This window comes from Somniosus microcephalus, chromosome 10 (assembly GCF_052327205.1).
Source record: "Somniosus microcephalus isolate GS21.2 chromosome 10, FLI_Smic_1.0, whole genome shotgun sequence".
NCBI classification, from domain to species: domain Eukaryota; kingdom Metazoa; phylum Chordata; class Chondrichthyes; order Squaliformes; family Somniosidae; genus Somniosus; species Somniosus microcephalus.
In genome coordinates this window covers 139,129,705-139,152,284 of record NC_140996.1, presented here as the reverse complement: position 1 = coordinate 139,152,284, position 22,580 = coordinate 139,129,705, and the positions used below count along the sequence as shown (strand labels likewise).

The window sequence follows — 22,580 nt, the reverse complement described above, 5'->3', positions numbered from 1 at the left end:
GCAAGCGCCCTCCCAATGGCAGCCACGTACACGTGACGGAGTTAGAACAGGCTGACTTTAAGACTGCTTAATGTACTTCCCAATGGGAATTCCACTTTACATGATTTATATGATGAAGGAAGAGGAGCAGCAGTTCAATGAGTTAGAGGCTGGGGGCAGGCGTGAGGACGCGGTGGAATAATGGTTCCAAGGTGGGTGAGTGGCAGAAGGAAGTAGCTGGAGCGAGGAGAGTTAAGGGGGACCAGAATAGGGTGCAAGGAAGAGGCAGAAATGGAAGGGAGAAAAAGGATGGGATAGGAGGGAAGATGAAAGAGGGAGGGAGAGGGAAAGTGAGAAGTGGTAGCAGAAAGCGGGAGAAAGGGGAAGGGTAAGTGTGAGGAGGGAGAGGACATAGGGGGAGGAGGGAGGATGAAGGGAAAAGATAAGGGAAGCAAGGAAGAGGTAAAGATGGGAAGGATGGAGGGAGAAGGGGGCAGGAGGAGGCAGGGAGATAGGGAAGAATAGCAGAAAAGGTGAGTGGGTGAGGAAAGTAAGAGGAGAGAAGAAGAGTGTGAAGGGAAGGGGTGGGATGAGAGGAGTGGAGAGGAAGGGGAGAAGAGGAGGATGTGTGCAGAAGGGTAGGAAGTGTCAGGTGGGAAAGGAAGCAGGAAGGGACAGCGGGCTGAATGAAATGGTGCAGGAGGGAGGGTGTAGTGAGATAAGTTCAGGTGGCAGATTCCAGCCCCCAAAAGTCCATAAACAGGGGAGGGGATGCCAGGTCAGATGTGTTTCAGCTGCGGGGGGGCGGGTGGTGGGGGGTTGATATTCAAAAACAGCCTTCCTAAGGCAGTGGACTGGCATGCCTTGTAAAGTCCTTCAGTTGAGGGTTGGAGTGCACCAAAATGTCCTTCTTCAAGAGGATTTGGGGGCAGGCCAGGAAAGTATTTCAGCTGGGAAAGGGATATGATCAAAAAAGAACCTTCAGCAGTGTGACTGAGAGGCCAGTGAAATCCTTCTGCAGAGTTGTGTTAGTTGGTCCACCAATCTTCTGCATTACTTGGTCCATAGATACCATCAACAAAGGTGGGGTGTTAAGTGTTTCACAAATAGTGTCAGCAAGAGAGCAGGGAAGAATAGGCCCGAAAATAGCATCAGCGGGTTGACCAGACTCAAAAGTGGGAGGTGTTGGGGGTAGGGGGGAGCTTGGGCAGCAGCTACCATCAGCAGGTGGCGGGGAGAGGGTAGGTGGAAAAATGTATCATCAGCAGAGTACGGTGTGTTTACCGATCATTTAATGAACATCACTGGGGCATGGAAGGGGATTGACGGGTCGACGCAGACCTTCACCTGGGGAGGTTGAAGAGATAAAGGGTAAGATGGAAAAGCCATGCTGAGACTTCAGTTGGCTGCAGATAGGTTTCCACCCATGATGTTACATGGAAATTCTCACTTCGGGTGCAAGGAGAGACTGTGGGATAGATCTGGATGTGAAGAAATGCTGCCGATGAATGTTTTCTGTGGGGGTGGAGGAGGGGAACCACCATAGTTCTTGCATTGCATTCAAAGCTTGTCTGTGGCCAATTAGTGTTAATTCAAAGAAGTACCATAATTTCTTTATAGGCAGTGGGTTCAGGGACTGATTCAGCAAAAATGGATAGAACAAGGATCCTGGTGGCATCAAGAAAAAAAGAGGCTGGATTCCAGAAGTTAGTAAGAGAGAATTTTTTTATATAAGGCTTTATCGTGCACTGCCATCCAGTGGAATTGTAAAGAACTCTGTGTCCGAGCAGCAGCGGTGGTAGCAGTGCGGACCTGGGAGGAGCGTCGGTGCGGCGGCGGCAGTACCAACTCAGCACCAGCAGAATTTTCAAAGAGTGACGTCAGAAGTCAAAAGTGACATCGGCACAAGGGGAGGGAGCTGATTGAGGCCAGTAATGGGAGTGGAGACAGCGGTGGTACAGTGAGTACTTAAACACACTTTTGCGGGCTTTTTTACAGAGGCCAGTGTCGGGAGGAGCAGAGGGCGGCTGTACAGTGAATACTTAAACTCACTTTCGCGGGCTTTCTTTCAGAGGCTTACCAATCTCATAGACTGGCAGCGGCGTTCCGGAGCCACATCACGATTCAAAAAGTGACACGGGCAAGAGGAAGCAGCTGATTGGGTGAGTATGGCCAGGTGAGTATTTATACTACTCTATAATTTGACAGTTAAGATTAATAGTTTACAAAATTTAGAAGGTCTTAATTTTTGTGGTTCTGGTTTCTAAGGTCTTTGTTGTGTATCAGGGCATGCTAGTAACCAAGGGCCCTTGAGTATATCATTTAATTGTAGTGTAATTAGTGGTATTGATTTGATTTAAATTAATTTAAATTAATTAAAGTTTAAGTCATGGCAGGACAGCTCGGCCCCGTGGCATGCTCCTCCTGCGCTAAGTGGGAAATCAGGGACACTTCTTGTGTCCCTGACGACCATGTGTGCGGGAAGTGTATCCAGCTGAGGCCACTGACAGACCGCATTGCGGCGCTGGGGCTGCGAATGGATACATACTGGAGCATTTGCGATGCTGAGGACATCGTTGATAGCACGATTAGGGAGTTGGTCACACCGCAGGTAAAGGCTGCACAGGCAGGAAGGGAATGGGTGACCACCAGGCAGAGTAGTAGGCGCAGGCAGGTAGTGCAGGGGTCCCCTGTAGCCATCCCCCTTTCAAACAGATATACCAATTTGGATACTGTTCAGGGAGATGGCTTATCGGGGGAAGGCAGCAGCAGCCAACTTCCTGGCACCATGGGTGGTCCTGCTGCACAGGACAGGAGGAAAATGAGAAGGAGAGCTATAGTGATAGGGGATTCTATTGTAAGGGGAATAGATAGGCGTTTCTGCGGCTGCAAACGAGACTCCAGGATGGTATGTTGCCTCCCTGGTGCAAGGGTCAAGGATGGCTCGGAGTGGCTGCAGGGGATTCTGGAGGGGGAGGGTGAACAGCCAGCTGTCGTGGTGCATATAGGTCCCAACGATATAGGTAAAAAACGGGATGAGGTCCTAAAAGCTGAATATAGGGAGTTTGGAGGTAAATTAAAAAATAGGACCTCAAAGGTAGTAATCTCAGGATTGCTACCAGTGCCACATGCTAGTCAGAGTAGAAATAGAAGGATATTTCAGATGAATACGTGGCTAGAGGAATGGTGCAAGGGGGAGAGATTCAAATTCCTGGGACATTGGAACCGGTTCTGGGGGAGGTGGGACCAGTACAAACTGAACGGTTTGCACCTGGGCGGGACTGGATCCAATGTCCTAGGGGGAGTGTTTGCTAGTGCTGTTGGGGAGGGTTTAAACTAAAATGGCAGGGGGTTGGGAACCTGTGCAAGGAGACACAGGAGAGGGAAGCAAGGATAGAAACAAAAGACAGGAAGGAGAAAAGCAAAAGTGGAAGGCAGAGAAATCAAGGGTGTAAATCAAACAGGGCCACAGTAAATAAGAATTCTAAAAGGGCTAAGAGTGTTAAAAAAATCAAGCCTGAAGGCATTGTGTCTTAATGCGAGGAGCATTCATAATAAGGTGGATGAATTAGCTGTGCAAAGAGATGTAAACGGATATGATATAATTGGGATTACGGAGACATGGCTCCAGGGTGACCAAGGCTGGGAATTCAACATCCAGGGGTATTCAATATTCAGGAAGGACAGGAAGAAAGGAAAAGGAGGTGGGGTAGCATTGCTGGTTAAAGAGGAGATTAACACAATAGTAAGGAAGGATATTAGCTCTGATGATGTGGAATCTGTATGGCCAGAGCTGAGAAATACCAAGGGGCAGAAAACGTTAGTGGGAATTGTATACAGACCCCCAAACAGTAATGCTAAGGTTGGGGATGGCATTAAACGGGAAATTAGAGATACGTGCAATAAGGGCACAGCAGTTATCATGGGTGACTTTAAACTACATATAGATTGGCTAATCAAATTACCAACAATACTGTGTAGGAGGAATTCCTAGAGTGTATACGGGATGGTTCCTGGACCAATATGTTGAGGAACCAAAAAAGGATCAGGCCATCTTAGACTGGATGTAATAAGAAAGGATTAATTAGCAATCTTGTTGTGTGAGGCCCCTTGGGGAGGAGCGATCATAATATGATAGAATTCTTCATTAAGATGGAGAGTGAAGTAGTTAGCTCAGACACTAGGGTCCTGAATTTAAATAAAGGAAAGTACGATGGTATGAGGCATGAGTTGGCTAGGATGGATTGGGGAACTTTACTTAAAGGGCTGACGATGGATAGGCAATGGCAAATATTTAAAGATCGCATGGATGAACTGTTTGGCATAAAAATAAAACAAAAAAGGTGACTCAACCGTGGCTAACAAGGGAAATTAGGGACAGCATAAGATCCAAGGAGAGGACATATAATTTGGCCAGTAAAAGCAGCAAACTGGAGGATTGGGAGCAGTTTAGGATTGAGCAAAGGAGGACAAAAGGATTAATTAAGAGAGGGAAAATAGAATGTGAGAGTAAGCTTGCAGGGAACATATAAACTGACTGTAAAAGCTTCTATAGATATGTGAAGAGAAAAAGATTGGTGCAGTCAAACGTAGGTCCCTTGCCGTCAGAATCAGGGGAATTTATAATGGGAAACAAAGAAATGGCAGCCAATTAAATACATACTTTGGTTCTGTCTTCACAAAGGAGGACACAAATAACCTCCCAGAGATGTCGGGGAACATAGGATCTAATGAGAGGGAGGAATTGAAATAAATCAGTATTTGTAGGGAAATGGTGTTAGGGAAATTGACGGGATTGAAGGCCGATAAATCCCCAGGGCCTGGTAATCTACATCCTAGGGTACTTAAGGAAGTGGCCCTAGAAATAGTAGATGCATTGCTGGTCATCTTCCAAAATTCTATATACTCTGGAACAGTTACCATGGATTGGAGGATAGCTAATGTAACCCCACTATTTAAGAAGGGTGGTAGAGAGAAAATGGGGAATTATAGACCGGTAATCCTGACATCGGTAGTGGGGAAAATGCTAGAGTCCATTATAAAAGATGTAATAGCAGCGCACTTGGAAAACAGTGACAGGATCGGACAAAGTCAACATGGATTTACAAAAGGTAAATCATGCTTGACTAATCTACTGGAATTTTTTGAGGATGTAACTGGTAGAATAGATAAGGGAGAACCAGTGGATATGGTGTATTTGGACTTTCAGAAGGCTTTCGATAAGGTCCCGTGTAAGAGATTAGCGTGTAAAGTTAAAGTACATGGGATTGGGTGTAAGGTACTGTCTTGGATAGAGAATTGGTTGGCAGACAGGAAGCAAAGAGTTGGAATAAACGGGTCTTTTTCCGAGTGGCAGGCAGTAACTAGTGGGGTACCGCAGGGATCGGTTCTAGGACCCCAGCTATTCACAATATATATAAATGATCTAGACGAGGGAACTAGATGTAACATCTCCAAGTTTGCAGACGACACAAAGCTGGGTGGGCGTGTGTGCTGTGAGGAGGATGCAGAGAAACTCCAGTACGATTTGGACAAGTTGGGTGATTGGGCAGATGCATGGCAAATGCAGTATAATGTAGATAAATGCGAGGTTATACACTTCAGTGGCAAAAATAGGAAGACAGATTATTATCTGAACGGCAATAGTTTAGGAAAAGGGGAAGTACAACGAGACCTGGGTGTCCTTGTGCACCAGTCGCTGAAGCTAAGCATGCAGGTGTAACAGGCGGTTAAGAAGGCAAATGGTATGTTGGCCTTCATAGCGAGAGGATTTGAGTACAGGAGCAAGGACGTCTTGCTGCAGCTGTACAGGGCCTTGGTGAGACCACACCTTGAGTATTGTGTGCAGTTTTGGTCGCCTTATCTGAGGAAGGATGTTCTTGCCATGGAGAGAGTACAGCGAAGATTCACCAGACTGATACCTGGGATGGCAGGAATGACTTATGAGGAGAGATTGGGTCGATTAGGCTTATATTCGCTAGAGATTAGAAGAATGAGAGGGGATCTCATTGAAACTTATAAAATTCTAGCAGGACTAGACAGACTAGATGCAGGAAGCATGTTCCTGATGGCGGGGGAGTCCCGAACCAGGGGTCACAGTCTAAGGATAAGGGGTAAGCCATTTTGGACTGAGATGCAGAGGAATTTCTTCACCCAGAGAGTGGTGAACCTGTGGAATTCTCTGCCACACAGGGCAGTTGAGGCCAATTCATTAAATATACTCAAGAAGGAGTTGGATATATTTCTTGAGGCTAAAGGGATCAAGGGATATGGGGAGAAAGCAGGGACAGGGTACTGAATTTGGATGATCAGCTATGATCTCATTAAATGGCGGAGCGGGCTTGACTGGCCGAATGGCCTACTCCTGCTCCTATCTTCTATGTTATTATGTTTCTATGTTAACACAGGTTAATGGGGTATATTTACAAAATGTCACGCGGGCATAAAACGTGCATTGCGGATTAGCCACCCATTATAGAAACTTTACGCTTTTCATTTCCATTGCAGGAATTTAGAGTATCATTTTGCAATGGAGTGTTGTGATGTATTCAGCAATTTAAATATATAGCATGCCATTTGTTTACAATTTTCAAAGAATAATGGACAGAGTTGAGGAATTCAATTTTTTTTATTCATTCATGGGATGTGGGAATCGCTAGCATTTATTGCTTATCCCTAGTTGCCCTCGAAAAGGTGGTGGTGAGCTGCCATCTTGAACAGCTGCAGTCCGTGTGGTGAAGGTACTCCCACAGTGCTGTTAGGAAGGGAGTTCCAGGATTTTGACCCAGCGACGATGAAGGAACAGTGATATATTTCCAAGTCAGGATGGCATGTGACTTGGAGGGGAACTTGGAGGTGGTGGTGTTCCCATGCACCTACTGCCCTTATCCTTCTAGGTGGTAGAGATCATGGGTTTGGGAGGTGCTGCCGAGGAAGCCTTGTCGAGTTGCTACAGTGCATCTTGTAGATGGTACACACTGCAGCCATGGTGCACCAGTGGTGGAGGGAGTGAATGTTTAAGGTGGTAGATAGGATGCCAATCAAGCAGGCTACTTTGTCCTGGATGGTGTCGAGCTTCTTGAGTGCTGTTGGAGCTGCACTCATCCAGGCAAGAGTATTCCATCACACTCCTGACTTGTGCCTTGTAGATGGTGAAAAGGTTTTGGGGAGTCAGGAGCAATATTCTGGCTAATGTGCACACTCGTTGCCGCGCAGTAATCTGAAAGGTCCCGCGCAGGGCACTCACTGGCTTTTACATTGTAAATACTACGCATGCGCAGAAATTTAATAAGAACGTGCATTAAAAGAAATAGGCCACACAGAACAAAGTGCAGCTTACAGGGAACATTGGTCAGGCGGTGAGTCACTCATGCAAAATACCCAGCCACTGACCCACTCTTAGAGCCACAGTGTTTATGTGGCTGGTCCAGTTAAGTTTCTGGTCAATGGTGACCCCTAGGATGTTGATGGTGGGGGATTCAGCAATGGTAATGCCATTGAATGTCAAGGGGCATTGGTTAGAATCTCTCTTGTTGGAGATGTTCATTGCCTGGCACTTGTGTGGCGTGAATGTTACTTGCCGCTTATCAGCCCAAGCCTGAATGTTGTCCAGGTCTTGCTGCATGCGAGTATGGACTGCTTCATTACCTGAGGAGTTGCAAATGGAATTGAACACTGTGCAATCATTAGCGAACATCCCCACTTCTGACCTTTTGATGGAGGGATGGTCATTGATGAAGCAGCTGAAGATCATTGGGCCTAGGACGCTGCACTGAGGAACTCCTGCAGCGATGTCCTGGGGCTGAAATGATTGGCCTCCAACTACTACAACCGTCAAGAGGAGGCAGTGAAGATACTGGATGGAATAAAAATTGATAATGAGGAGGTACGAGAATGGCTGGCTGTACTTAAAGTAGATAAGTCACCAGGGCGGGCTTAACAAGGTCAATCAAAGGAAAATAGTGTGGGTTGGCCGGACGACATTGGGGGCGGGACTGCAACCCGACAACCAGCAGTCCTGTCCCAACGTGCCCCCATTGATAATATTCCCCCCATAGAGTACAAAAGCAAAGAAGTTATGATGAACCTTTATAAAACACTGGTTCGGCTTCAACTGGAGTATTGTGCCCAATTCTGGACACCGCACTTTAGGAAGGATGTGAAGGTCTTAGAGGGTGCAGAAAAGATTTACGAGAATGGTTCCAGGTATAGAGGACTTCAGTTATGTGGATAGACTAGAGAAGCTGTGGTTGTTCTCCTTAGAGCAGAGAAGGTTGAGAGGAGATTTGATAGAGCTGTTAAAAATAATGATGGGTCTATACAGAGTAGATAGAAAGAAACTGTACCCGTTGGCGGAAGGGTCAAGAACCAGAGGACACAGATTGGCAAAAGAACCAAAGATGACATGAGGAAAAACTTTTTTACACAATCAGTGGTTAGGATCTGGAATGCACTGCCTGAAAGGGTGGTGGAGGCAGACTCAATCGTGGCTTTCAAAAGGGAATTGGATAAGTACCTGAAGGAAAAAAAATTGCAGGGCTACGGGGAAAGGGTGGGGGAGTGGGACTAGCTGAAGTGCTCTTGCAGACAGCCGGCACAGGCTCGACGGGCCGAATGGCCTCCTTCTATGCTGTAATCATTCTATGATTTTATGATCTTCCTTTGTGCTAGGTATGAGTCCAGCCAGTGGAGAATTTTCCCACTGATTCCCATTGACTTCACTTTTACTAGGGCTCCTTGATGCCACACTCAGTCAAATGCTGCCTTGACGTCTAGGGCAATCACTCCCACCTCACCTGTGGAATGCAGCTCCTTTTTCCATGTTTGGACCAAGGCTGTAATGCGGTCTGAAGCCAAGTGGTCCTGGTGGAACCCAAACTGAGCAATGGTGAGCAGGTTATTGGTGAGTAAGTGCCGCTTAATAGCACTGTCAGTGACACCTCCCATCACTCTGCTGATGATTGAGAGTAGACTGATGGGGCAGTAATTGGCCGGATTGAATTTGTTCTGCTTTTTGTGGACAGGGCAATTTTACACATTGTAGGGTAGATGCCAGTGTTGTAACTGTACCGGAACAGCTTGGCTAGAGGCACAGATAGTTCTGGAGCACAAGTCTTTAGCACGACAGCTGGCATGATACCGGGGCCCACAGCCTTTGTTGTATCCAGTGCGCTCAGCCTTTTCTTGATATCATGTGGAGTGAATCGAGTTCGCTGTAGACTGGCTTCTGTGATGGTGGGGAGCTCAGGAGGAGGCCGAGATGAATCATCCACTCGGGACTTCTGGCTGAAAGTGGTTGCAAATGCTTCAGTCTTTTACACTCACTTGCTGGGCTCTGTCATCATTGAGGATGGGGGTGTTCATGGACCCTCCTCCTCCCATTAGTTGTTTAATTGTTCACCACCATTCATGACTGGAAGTCGCAGGACTGCAGAGCTTTGATCTGATCCGTTGGTTGTGGGGTCACTTAGCTCTGTCTACAGCATGATGTTTCTGCTGTTTAGCATGTATGTAGTCCTGTGTTGTAGCTTCAACACGTTGGCACTTAATTTTTAGCTACACCTGGTACTGCTCCACGAATGCTCTTCTACACTCTTCATTGACGGTAATGGTAGAGTGAGTGATATGCTGGGTCATGAGGTTACAGATTGTGGTGGTATACAATTCTGCTGCTGCTGATGGCCCACAGCGTTTCATGGATGCCCAGTTTTGAGCTGCTAGATTCGTTCTGAATCTATCCCATTTAGCACCGTGGTAGTGCCATACCACATGATGGAGGGTGTCCTCAGTGTGAAGACCGGACTTTGTCTCCTAAAGGACTGTGCGGTGGTCACTGCTACCAATACTGTCAAGGACAGATGCATCTGCAACAGGTAGATTGGTGAGGACGAGGTCAAGTAGGTTTTTCCCTCGTGTTGGCTCTCTCACCACCTGCCGCAGGCCCATACTGGCAGCTATGTCCTTTAGGACTCAGCCAGCTCGGTCAGTAGTGGTGCTACCGAACCACTCTTGGTGATGGATGCTGAAGTCCCCCACCCAGAGTAAATTCTGTGCCCTTGCTACCCTCAGTGCGTCTTCCAAGTGGTGTTCAACATGGAGCAGTACTGAGTCATCAGCCGAGAGAGGGTAGTAGGTGGTAATCAGCCAGAGGTTTCCTTGTCCATGTTTGACTTGATGCCATGAGACTTCATGGGGTCTGGAGTGAATGTTAGGACTCCCAAGGCTAGGCTTCCTGACTGTATACCACGGTGCCCCCATCTCTCGTGGGTCTATCCTGCCGGTGGGGCAGGACCCTGGGATGGTGCTGGAGGAGTCTGGAAAGGTACGATTCTGTGAGTATGACTATGTCAGGTCATTGCTTGACTCGTCTGTGGGACAGCTCTCCCAATTCTGTCACAAGTCCCCAGATGTTAATGAGGAGGACTTTGCAGGGTCGACTGGGCTGGGTGTGCCTGTGTTGTGTCCGGTGCCTAGGTCAATGCCTGGTAGTCTGTCCAATTTTATTCTTAGTATACTTCTTTGTAGCAGTTTTGTATAACTGAGTAGCTAGCTAGGCCATTTCAGAAGGCAGTTAAGAGTCAACCATATTGCTGTGGGTCTGGAGTCACATATAGGCCAGACCAGGTGAGGACAGCAGATTTCCTTCCCTAAAGGACATTAGTGAACCAGATGGGTTTTTATGACAATCGGTAGTTTCATGGTCACCATTACTGATACTAGCTTTTTATTCCAGATTTATTTAATTAACCAAATTCAAATTCCCCAGCTGTTGTTGTGGGATTCGATCATTAGTCCAGGCCTTTGGAATTACTAGTCCAGTAACATAACCACTATGCTACTGTACTCAGTAAAAGTCCCAGAATACCATTTAATAAACATGGAATGTGGCTTCTTCACTCACTGTAAAATCAATTGGCCCTAATGTTATCCCCATCTTAATATAAATCCCCCTATTTTTATTGGCCAATTCCCTGACTCACCATGAACAATGCCACGGGAGCTCGGCTAATTTGTAAGGAAATTGCAGATGTACTTATAGGGTGCCAGGAATTAATTGTTCTGTTTATCTTTCTCCAGGGATAATACAATTGTTGAATCCTACTGGATCTGAAAGCAGCAATGTGATAATCAGAATACTTTTATCACAAAGTTTGTGAAACTGAATGATTTCAGAAGTAGAATGAGCAAAACCGCTGCAGAATATTAGAAGCTATTAAAAAAATTAGTATCACTTGTGCATTCTACCACATTCTTCCCGTACACCATCGCAAATGAATGGCTAGCTTCATACAGCATATTTATCGATGATCTCATCAACTTCCCATTCTGCAAAAGACTGATCCAAATTATTTCAAGATCTATATTAATCGTTTCGAACTGCCTGCACTTCAAAAAGCAAGAGTGTAAGGTAATTGAGGAATGCTTAATTTCCTTATGTATTGCACTAAATGTCAAATCTGCAATATTACAATATGGATAACATCGATAGAAGTAAAATCCCTTGATTCAATCTGGGAAAAAGTGATGTAATGTTGTTAAATTTGTGAAATCGCACCTTTATGGGATCGAAAAGAAATGAAATCAAAAAGTGCACTATCCATAAATCCTTGTATTACAGCTATGCTGAAAGGCGTCATGGGAACTACACAAGATATTTGGATTTGAGATTCAGCTCCCTATTTCCCCTGTGGTTTAATTGGAACATTAAAAGGAGATTCCTTGTGCATTTAAACCATGAAATTATAGAATCTTTCATAACTTCTGCCACATTTTCATCAGTGAATGGTTTTGCTCTCATTATCAATTAAAGGGCAAGCATAATTTACCAAGAGTAATTGAATCTTCAAATTATGTCTGGCTATGTTGTATGAAGGACCTGTACCTATGCCATCTGTATTAGATAAAGAATATACATATCTGGTAATAATTACAAAGCAATGACCTCACTAAGATATTAAAATGATACCATGAACCATAAACGTGAAACTCAAACAATTTACAATTAGCATCTGAATACTGTTTCCTGTCTCCCCAACTTAGACCACTACCTATACACCCAACAATGTGGGTGGCCAATAGGGCTGATTTTTCTTTTATTTGTGTCTGTGGAAAATTTGATTCCAACATACAGCCAAGGGGAAATGGGAGTGGGGACCCACTGCATCAGGTCTCCACCATGCTGCCTGGCATTTCCAGTTGCCTTTGTGGACAGGATTAGGCCTACATCTGCTGTAAGTGGAGGCCCAGCATTGGGGTACAAATGAGTTAGGTGGGAGCATTCGAGCCCCCTACCTCACTTTCCTCTAAGTGCGCACGTGGGGCGCCCGAGCAGAGCGGTGTCTCAAAAACAGGATGATGGGGCTTGTGCCACAATACACTGCCACACCATTTCTACTCTTATACCTCTCAGCATTTTCATTAATGTTGACGTCAAGGGGGTAATTTTCGAAGTGCGCACTGGTGGCCAGAAAACTCAGCTGCCACCAGTGTGTACTCAGAATATTATCACCAAGATTCAATGCATCATTACCTGCTCTAGTCCTGGCTTTCCCAGGACCCCAAATCTCTATCCTAAATCAATGGTTCTCAAACTGGGGTCCGTAGAGACTTTCCAGGAGGTACGAGAAAAACAACCAGGTGTTGGCTCGGACTCTAGCAGGCGATGGGAGAGGAGCAGAATCTGGAGCTGTGGATCGAGGCCAAGGACAAAATCAAGGATGGTAATGAGCTTGATGAATCCCTCACAGAAAGACGATGAGATTTGACCGAGATGTTCCATGAGGGCATGTGAGTCGCCTCCAGGCTGGCCGCAGACTGTTGAGTGACACCGGACAAGACATTCTACAGTTTCACCCGATTGGCTCTGTGGGTGGGAACCTCGGTCCTTCATGATCCTAGTCCTTCCAGTGGGGTTTGAAACTGAGAAACTACAACTAGAACAACAGCAAATCCAGCAACAGAGACCAATCCTGTTGGGTCCAAACAAGGGAATGTCTAGCGGAATGCCAGGAACGCTGCGACTGCCAGTTCCAGGGAAAATATATTGGATCAGACGTCCCGAGCAGGAACTGCTGATGGAGGAGGAGGGTAAAGGGATTTATGTACTTTGGGGGAGGGGATTTGACACCATGAACAGATGCTGTGTCTGCAGCCCATCACCAGAGAGATTCGAGTTAGTCCTCAGTGTTCACCTCTGGACCAATTGGACAGCCTGATACACAGAGCATCCTGTCTGGAAATACTGTCAGCTGGTCAGGGTTGGGGCAGTGCGGGGGGGGGGGCGGTGCGGATTCTGAACTAAAATCTGCTGAATCAATCATAGGAGGGGGAGGTGAAGATTGATGGGTTTTCCAGAGCCCTGTTACTAATGACCTGCAGCTCGTGTGTGTCACAGGCATCTTCTTGGTTCAGTGGCAGAAAGCAAAGGGTAATGGTCGACGGATGTTTTTGTGACTGGAAGGCCGGTTCCAGTGGGTTAGCTCAGTACTAGCTCCCTTGCTTTTTGTGGTATATATATCAATGATTTAGACTTCAAGGTAGGGGGCATGACTAAGAAGTATGCTGATGATACAAAAATTGGCTGTGTGGTTTGTTGAGCCACCTCCTTTCTCCTCTGGTTCACAACAACATGTTTCGAGTAAGCACGAGACTTCGTAGTAAAGTATACGGAACAGACTTTATTGATACACAGAAAAGTGATCGGCCTTAACTGTATAAAGAGAGTGGATACTTGGTTTCTGTATCTTTCGAGCACACTCTGACAAACTGTTGGAAACCATGCTCCTTTATACACCATATATATATTTTGACTACGTCAAAGGAAAATGTCAAAATGATGTATCTATTTCCCAAATCCTTTGAAAACAGACTATGTAAACAGTTTGCAATTGTTTACCTCAGAACCACTTCCCTTAAATAAGACTTCCTCAAATTGATTTGCTACCCCTGTTTTATTACATTAAAATTAAACCAGTCATGGGTGACATCATTACTAAAACTTACTCCCTTACACAATCACTACATCTCAGGAAACAAGCCATGCTTTCTCCTTATGACACTTCAAAGTCATCCTACTTATATTGGAAAGCCTGTGGCTTTAAGATACAAAGAAGATCAACTGTTAACCCTTAACGCCCCAAGATGTTCAACATACATCTCTGTAGGATGTCCAACATAGTTGATAGTGAGGATGAAAGCTGTAGACTGCAGGAAGATATCAATGGACCGGTCAGGTGGGCAGAAAAGTGGCAAATGGAATTCAATCTGGAGAACTGTGAGGTAATGCATTTGGAGAGGGCTAACAAGGCAAGGGAATACACAATAAATGGTAGGACACTGAGTAGTGTACAGGATCAAAGGGACCTTGGAGTGCATGTCCACAGATCCCTGAAGGTAGCAGGACAGGTAGATAAAGTGGGAAAGAAGGCATACGCAATACTTTCCTTTATTAGCCGGGGCATAGGATATCAGAGCAGGGGGGTTATGCTTGAACTGTATAAAACACTAGTTAGGCCACAGCTAAAGTACTGCGTACAGTTCTGGTCACCACATTACAGGAAAGATGTGATTGCACTAGAGAGGGTACAGAGAAGATTTAATCGGATGTTGCCAGGACTAGAGAATTTTAGCTCTGAGGAAAAATTGGATAGGCTGGGGTTGTTTTCTTTGGAACAGAGGAGGATGAGGGGTGACTTAATTGAGGTGTATAAAATTATGAGGGGCCTAGATAGAGTGGACAGGAAGAATCAATTTCCCTTAGCAGAGAGGACAATAACCAGGGGGCATAGATTTAAAGTAATTGGTAAAAGAAGGTCTGGTAGAGGCAGAAACCCTCATCCCATTTAAAATGTACTTGGATATGCACTTGAAGTGCCATAACCTACAGGGCTACGGACCAAGAGCAGGAAAGTGGGATTAGGCTGGATAGCTCTTTTTTGGCCGACACTGACACGATGGGCCAAATGGCATCCTTTTGTGCCGTAAATGTCTGTGATTCTATCACTGATTCTATCACCATATGTCTGATCCATTCCTTCAGGAACATTGGGCACCAAATGGTGGTTTATGCCAGGTTAGGGGCTCAGGTGTGCCCCAGCAGAGGGATCTGAGAGCACCTGATCACTGTGACTGAACACCTCACCTTGAGAGCAGAGCAAACCCCTGCATCCATCTGTGCCTCCCCTCAGCTGACACAAAGCAGGAGGGAGTTGCAAGTACTGCAGGGATATTAATCTGCGCTGGCTCTGAGACAGTGTTAGTGTCTGCGGTGATTGATGGGCACCTAGGCATGGCTGTGGCTCAGGTGAGGTACTGATGGCATATGCTGCCCCCAGCGCCCTGGCAGAGGACTAGCACCTCTCTTAGGCAGTCCCTCGGAACCGAGGGTGACTTGCTTCCACACTAAAAATGAGTTCTCAGGTGACTGATGAGTCCAATGCGGGACCTACAGTCTCTGTCACAGGCAGGGCAGATGGTGGTTGAATGGGCGGGTGGATGGGGTGCTTGGGTTGATGTGCTCATTCCGCTGTTTGCGCTTGACTTCCGCTTGCTCCCAGCAAAGAGATTCGAGGTGTTCGGTGCCTTCCCGGATGCTTCTCTTCCACTTTGTGCGGTCTTGGGCCAGGGATCCCCAGGTGTCGGTACGAATGTTGCACTTTTTCATGGAGGCTTTGAGGATGTCCTTGAAGCGTTTTCTCTGCCCACCTGGGGCTCTCTTGCCGTGTCGGAGCTCCGAGTAGAGCACTTGTTTTGTGAGTCTCGTATCGGGCATGCGGACGATGTGGTCCGTCCATCGGAGCTGATCGAGCGTGGTCAAAGCTTCGATGCTGGGAATGTTGGCCTGAGCGAGAACGCTGATGTTGGTGCGCCTATCCTGCCAGTGGATTTGCAGGATCTTGTGGAGGCAGCGTTGGTGGTACCTCTCCAGTGCTTTGAGGTGTCTGCTGCACATGGTCCATGTCTCTGAAGCATACAGGAGGGTGGGTATCACTACTGCTCTGCAGACCATGAGCTTGGTGCTGGGTTTGAGGTCCTGGTCTTCAAACACTCTCTTCCTCAGGCGACCGAAGGCTGCACTGGCACACTGAAGGCGGTGTTGGACTTTGTCATCGATGTCTGCCCCTGTTGATAGTAGGCTCCCAAGGTATGGAAAGTGATCCACGTTGTCCAAGGCCTCGTCGTGGATTTTGATAATCGGGGGGCAGTACTGTGTGGCGGGGGCAGGTTGGTAGAGGACCTTTGTCTTATGGATGTTTAGTGTAAGGCCCATGCTGTTGTACGCTTCGGTGAAGGTGTTGACGATGGTTTGGAGTTCGACCTCCGAGTGAGCGCAGACACAAGCGTTGTCTGCATACTGTAATTAGACGACAGAGGATGGGACGACCTTGGAACTGGACTGGAGGCGACGGAGATTGAACAGTTTCCCGTTTGTTCTGTAAATTAGCTCCACTCCAGTGGGGAGCTTACTGAGGGTGAGATGGAGCATTGCAGCAAGGAAGATTGAGAAGAGCGTTGGTGCGATGACACAGCCTTGCTTGACCCCAGTCCATACGTGAATTGGGTCTGTGGTGGAACCGTTGGTCAGGTATCACGGCTTGCAGGTCATCGTGAAGCAGGTGCAGGATGGTGACAAATTGTTGAGGGCAGCCGAATTTGAGGAGGACACTCCATAATCCCTCACGGTTGACGGTGTTGAAGGTCTTTGTGAGGTCAAAGAAGGCCATGTACAGCGGTTGGTGCTGTTCCCTGCATTTCTCTTGTAGTTGACGCGCGGTGAAGATCATGTCCATTGTGCCCCATAGTGGGCGGAACCCGCATTGCGACTCTGGGAGGAGTTCTTCAGCCACTGGGAGAAGGCGATTGAGGAGGATTTTTGCATTGACTTTCCTTGTGGCAGACAGCAGGGAGACTCCTCTGTAATTACCGCAATCGGACTTGTCATCTTTCTTGAAGATGGTCACAATTACGGCATCTCTGAGATCCCCTGGCATGCTCTCCTCCTTCCAAATAAGAGAAATGAGTTCATGTATTTGCACCAATAGTGCTTCTCCGCCATGTTTTAGCGCCTCGGCAGGGATTCCGTCTGCTCCTGAGGCCTTGTTGTTCTTCAGTTGTCGGATGGCCTTTTCAACCTCATGCCGGGCTGGGGTTGTACTGAGATGGTGGTGGGTAGCATGCTGCGGGATGGAATTGAGGACACTCATGTCGAAGACAGAGTCTCGGTTAAGGAGATCTTCGAAGTGCTCCTTCCAGCGGGCACTGACTGCCTCTCTGTCCTTGATGAGTACCTCTCCATTCTTGGCCCGCAGTTGGGTAGGACCTTGGGTGCTTGGGCTGTAGCTGGTCTTGACTGCACTAAAGAATCCACGTGTGTCGTAGTTATCTGCTAGCTGCTGGATCTCCTGCGCTTTCTCCACCCGCCATCTATTCTTTAGGTCGTGAGTTTTTTCTTGGACCTCGGCCTTCAGTCTGTGGAGCTGCTTTCTTGCTCTCGAGTTCTGTTGCTGTTTCCAAATCAGGAATGCCTTGCGCTTGCGGCTTATTAGCTCATGGATCTCCTGGTCGTTCTCGTCGAACCAGTCTTGGTGTTTCCTGGTCGAGTGACCCAGCGTCTCTTCACAGGTGCTGATTAGGGAGGCCTTGAGTGCAGACCAGGCGCTGTGGGCACTCTGTGTCTCTGAATCACTGGGAGTCATCAGGTTGGTTGTGAGGCGCAGGCTGAATAGGGCATTCTCAGCGGGGTCTTTGAGTGCTCCAGCGTTGATTTTCCTGCGGCATTGCTTCTGTTGCCGCCGCTACGTTGATGGAGATGACAGAGCGGATTAGTCGGTGGTCTGTCCAGCAGTCGTCAGCTCCTGTCATGGCATGGGTGATGCGGACGTCCTTGCGGTCCTTCACTCGGTCAATGACGTAGTCCAGCAGATGCCAGTGCTTGGAGCGAGGATGTCGCCATGAAGCCTTGTACTTGTCTCTCTGACGGAACAAGGTGTTGGTTATGACAAGGCCATGTTCTAAGCATTGCATGAGGAGGAGGGTACCATTGGAGTTGGCTTTCCCTACCCCCTCTCGGCTGATCCCACCTCCCCAGAGGTCTGTGTCCTTTCCAACTCTGGCACTGAAGTCGCCAAAGAAGATCAGCTTGTCGCCCGTTGGGACTCGGGACAGGGATTATTCGAGGCTGGAGTAGAATTCCTCTTTGGTCTGGTTTGTGGCTTCCAGTGTTGGGGTGTACTCACTGATGACCGTAGCGCACTGGTTCCGGGCTAGGGTGAGCCGTAGAGTCATGAGGCGTTTGTTTATTCCACAAGGGGAGTCTCTGAGACGTTCAACTAGCTCATTTTTTATGGCGAAGCCTACCCCATGGAGGCGGCATTCTTCTTCAGGTTTGCCTTTCCAGAAGAATGTGTAACCACCACCTTGTTCCTTGAGCTGGCCTTCCCCTGCCCGCCGGGTCTCATTTAGGGCGACGATGTCTATGTCGAAACATTTGAGCTCCCAGGCAACGATAGCAGTACAACATTCCGGTCTGTCGCTGTTGGGGTTGTCCATGAGGGTCCTGACGTTCCAGGTCCCGAACGTCATTTTAAAGGGTGGAAGATGCCTGTTCATGAATTCTTTTAACGTGGGGTGGCCGTTGCACACCAGCTACCACATGGTCTTGACAGAGTAAGGTGTTGGTCCAATGATGAGGGGATCCAAGACGATTGGAGACCAGGCTCTGCTACATCGGCCTACCACACACACACAAACATACTCCTACTGTCCTCCTCTCTCCTTCCCGCAGGTCCTCTCTGCCTGGGTTTCATAAGCTGCAGTGTGGTCCTCCCGACCCCACTGCTGATCCACGCTGTGCCACTCCTGGGCCTCGACCTCACTGCTAGGCTCGTCCTCGCTCCTGGGCCAGCATCTACTACAGTAAGAGACGTGCCTGCTTCCTGCAGCCTGATCTTTCCCTCCAAACCTGGGAGACGGGTGAGCCATAGGCTGCTTGGCATCCGGTGTCCAGTGGGTCCCAGTGTGACAGGCGAGGTGGGGACCTCACCGGGCTGGATCACTGTAGACCCTGCAGAGTTTAGAAGCCCGCTCGGATTGCACTTCACTGCCTTCACCTGAGACTGTGGTGACCTGACTCAGGTGACCTGACTGCATCAATCACATGGAGACGAGATCAATTTGAACACGCAGCCTGCAGAAATGGTGAAAAGTTACCATTGAGCTGTTTGACTTGTATTTGTGGTTTAATAAACTCTTGATGTCAGATAATAAAAAGAGAAGGAGGGAGGGAAAACCTCTGGGCCAGCTGTGGCCACAATGCTATGGGCAGCAACAGGTGTCGGAGGCGAAAAAGCTCAATGCCAACTGTTTGGAGAGGAACCGACTCTCTATAAACAAAGATCCCGTCTCGACTAGCAGCCGGCTACAGCAGGGCTGGGATACGGCCAAAGAGAACAGACCCCGCAAGTCGGACATACATTATATTAGATCTGTCCACGGTCAAGGGCTGGCCAAGGAGCAAATCTGACATAATAATCTGGGTTGCACTTGAATAACCAATGCATTTGTAATTTTAAAAAAAATCAATGCTTTAAAATCATTATCATTTTATGTATACATACTTGAGGGATTCCCGTTTTGTCAATGTCGCAATAGCTATATTGCAATTCATTGTCAGAAAATCCTGGTACAGTATCAGTACAAGGGGGCAATAATAAAGATGTGGGGTCCGTGATTACTAATCCATTTGAAAAGGGGCCCTTCAACAAAAATTTTCAATTTTCAATTCAAGTGCAGAAGCCACTCATTATTTGTTAAAGGCTTCTGCTGACAACACTTCCTCACAGTCATGGGGGGCTGTGGGGTTACCTTTGGAGGAAGACGAGGCAGAGAAGGATGAGGAGGGGGACAAGGAGGAGGAAGATAAGGATGAGGACGAGGAGGAGAAACAAGAGGGAGAGCGAAGGCAGCAAGACAATTAGCCTTCCAGATGGGCTGTCCGTGACTGGCTCATCAGACTCCGATTCGCATGAATGAAACCCCAGATCCCCATAGCTCACCATATCCCCATCATACAATCCCTGTCTCACGGCATATCACAGCATCCCCCTGTGTGCAAAGCTGAAATAAGAGACCCCACAGCATATTCCAAACACAATTAATACATTTATCTATAAACATCTCACACATATCACATGAATTCAAATAACTAATGACCCTTGTGCCTGCAATAGTTGAATAGCTGTCATTGTGTGTAAGGTGTGAGATGTGGGTGTGAGCATTGCTAGGTAGAGATTGTTGGTGGGTGAGTGCTGGGGGTGTGGTGCATTGAGCAGTATGTGAAGCTTGTGGTATAGATGGTGGAATGTAGCATTTGTTGAAGCCTTCACTCACCCTGACCACCCATGTGAGCTTGTTCAACTTCTTCCTGCACTGTGTGTGGGTCCTGGGGACCACAGTGCTGCCAATTACATGGTATGCCACCTCCCTCCACATAGTCAGGCAGTGGCGAGGGCCTCCTGCCAGTTGACAGATACAGGACCGCCCGCCTTCTCTCCATCACTAAAACCAATGCCTCCAAAGCTTTATCGGAAAACCTCTGGGCTCTCTCCCTGGGGTGGAGATCTGCCATCAGGATTTGTAAATAAGTGCTCCTTCTCCTTATCCTTCTTCTTATGGTGGTTGAGGCAGCAGCACACCCAACAATGCTGAGAATGAGGTGCTGCAGCATCAATGAACCTCCCCTTTAAGTAGTGAAAAAAGCCTGTGGCAATCATTACTTGCACTTAGACTACACCCGATATTGGTCCATCTTTTTAGTGTAACACCAATGAGCTTGGGTTTTTACACAAGAATCATGACTGCAATCATTTTAATGGGGAGTGAGGATGAATCTGGCGTGCAGCCTACACAATTTTCAATTGCCGCTACTTAATCATTTTTAGTCTAAACACTGCCCTTTTCTTGGCTATAATGAATTTCTAGCCCACGATATCTTGTACTTGGTTACATCATAATAAATGCTTATATATGAAATAGGCCATGATTTTGCTGACCTCGGTGGGTCCGTGGCGGGCGATGTCGGTGATGGGTCCCGACCCTGCTGCTGGCTCCAGCCCGTTGTCTGAAATGAAATTACCTTGATTGGGCTTATTAAGCCCGTCCAGTGCATTTCCTGGCCAATTAGAGGAAGCGGATTTGGTGACATCATTTGATGACGCATCATCAGTGGGTTTCCTTAAAGGGATCATGGCCAAATTTATTTTGACAGTTGTGCTGTCAGTGTTCTACAGCATTGAGGTGCTGCAAACACTGACAAGCACTGCACAGAAGTGCACGGCTGCACCCAGTCTCTCCAATAACTCTCTCCATATGCTTATGGAGGGAGTCACAGCACACAGGGAAGTCCTCTTCCCTTCCCATGGGCGGAAGACACCGCCTCAGGAGATCAACACAACCTGGATGCACATTGCAGAGGAGGGCACAAGCAGGGATGTGGTCAGGAGGACCTGGGTGCAGTGCTGCAAATGTTTCAATGATCTCAGTAGATCACAAAACGTTAGTACAAAGATACACTCAACCTCATCCTGCTGTGCCTCTCATCACATCCCCATCACTCTGCCTTCCCTGCCCTACTCTTGCACATCCTTACTCACACCAACTTACCTTGCACCTCCACCCATCCCTCTTTATCAATATTAATACATCCCCATCTCACCAGCCACCTCTCATACTCACCCTCATCCTAGTGCAATCATACCAACTAACAACACACAAAGTTAGGCACTTGGGTGTTTTGTGCAATGTTCATGTCAAGTTTCTGTTAATGTGGTGTCAAACATTGAAACCTTTATTTTCAACACTTTGTGTTCTTGAACAGATTTGTGTGCATCTTTGGAAGTGGCTTAGTGAGTTGCAGTGAATGGTGAGACATAACGGTACCCCTGCAATGGTGATGAGTGCGAAAGGAATGGCTTGGGCATTGTAGGGATGCTTTATGGTGTTGGTGTGGGGTGGTGCCAACTTGGCGCATCATATGGTAGCCAGGGTGTGCAGCATCAAGTGAAGTATATCTGGCCATGGTGAGGCCATCCCTGGTCTCTCAGGCAACAATGTGGTCAGGTGCTGATGCCCTCTGTCCTGTGCAGCATCAGTTGATTGCGGAGAAGGTTGGTGGTGTTGTTGGTGCTGCTGGTGCTGCTGGTGTTGGGGCTGATCGTGGTGGAATTCTGAGGATCAAGATGAGAGTGTATAAAGGGCATCCATGCTGATGGAATAGATGGCATAGGTGAAGTAAAGATGACAGAAGCTATCTGTCAACGGAGAGAGAGGTAAATGAGGTCAGACTGGATGGAGACTTGTGTAAAGACTTGCAGCATAGTGAATATGTTGTGGAAATGAAGTGAGGAAGAGCTTGTGGCTGAGGGAAGATATCTCTGTGAGGTGGGAGCTTTTACTTGACATTTGAAGCTGTCAACTCAACTGCTGATTCAATAGCCACTGACCTCCCGCCTCAGCTTCACAGACAAGGTCTAGCAGCAGCGTGAAACCCGTGAGTGAGCTGTCAACTCAAAAGGTCAGTTTAAAACCATTGTTAAGTGGCAGCACTG

At 47.4% G+C, this 22,580-nt stretch overlaps 1 pseudogene; it reads left to right on the top strand.

Moving 5' to 3' along the window:
* The first annotated feature begins 12,640 nt into the window (after positions 1 to 12,640).
* Positions 12,641 to 22,580, top strand: part of LOC147111722 (uncharacterized) — a 78,199-nt pseudogene continuing 68,259 nt past the window's right edge.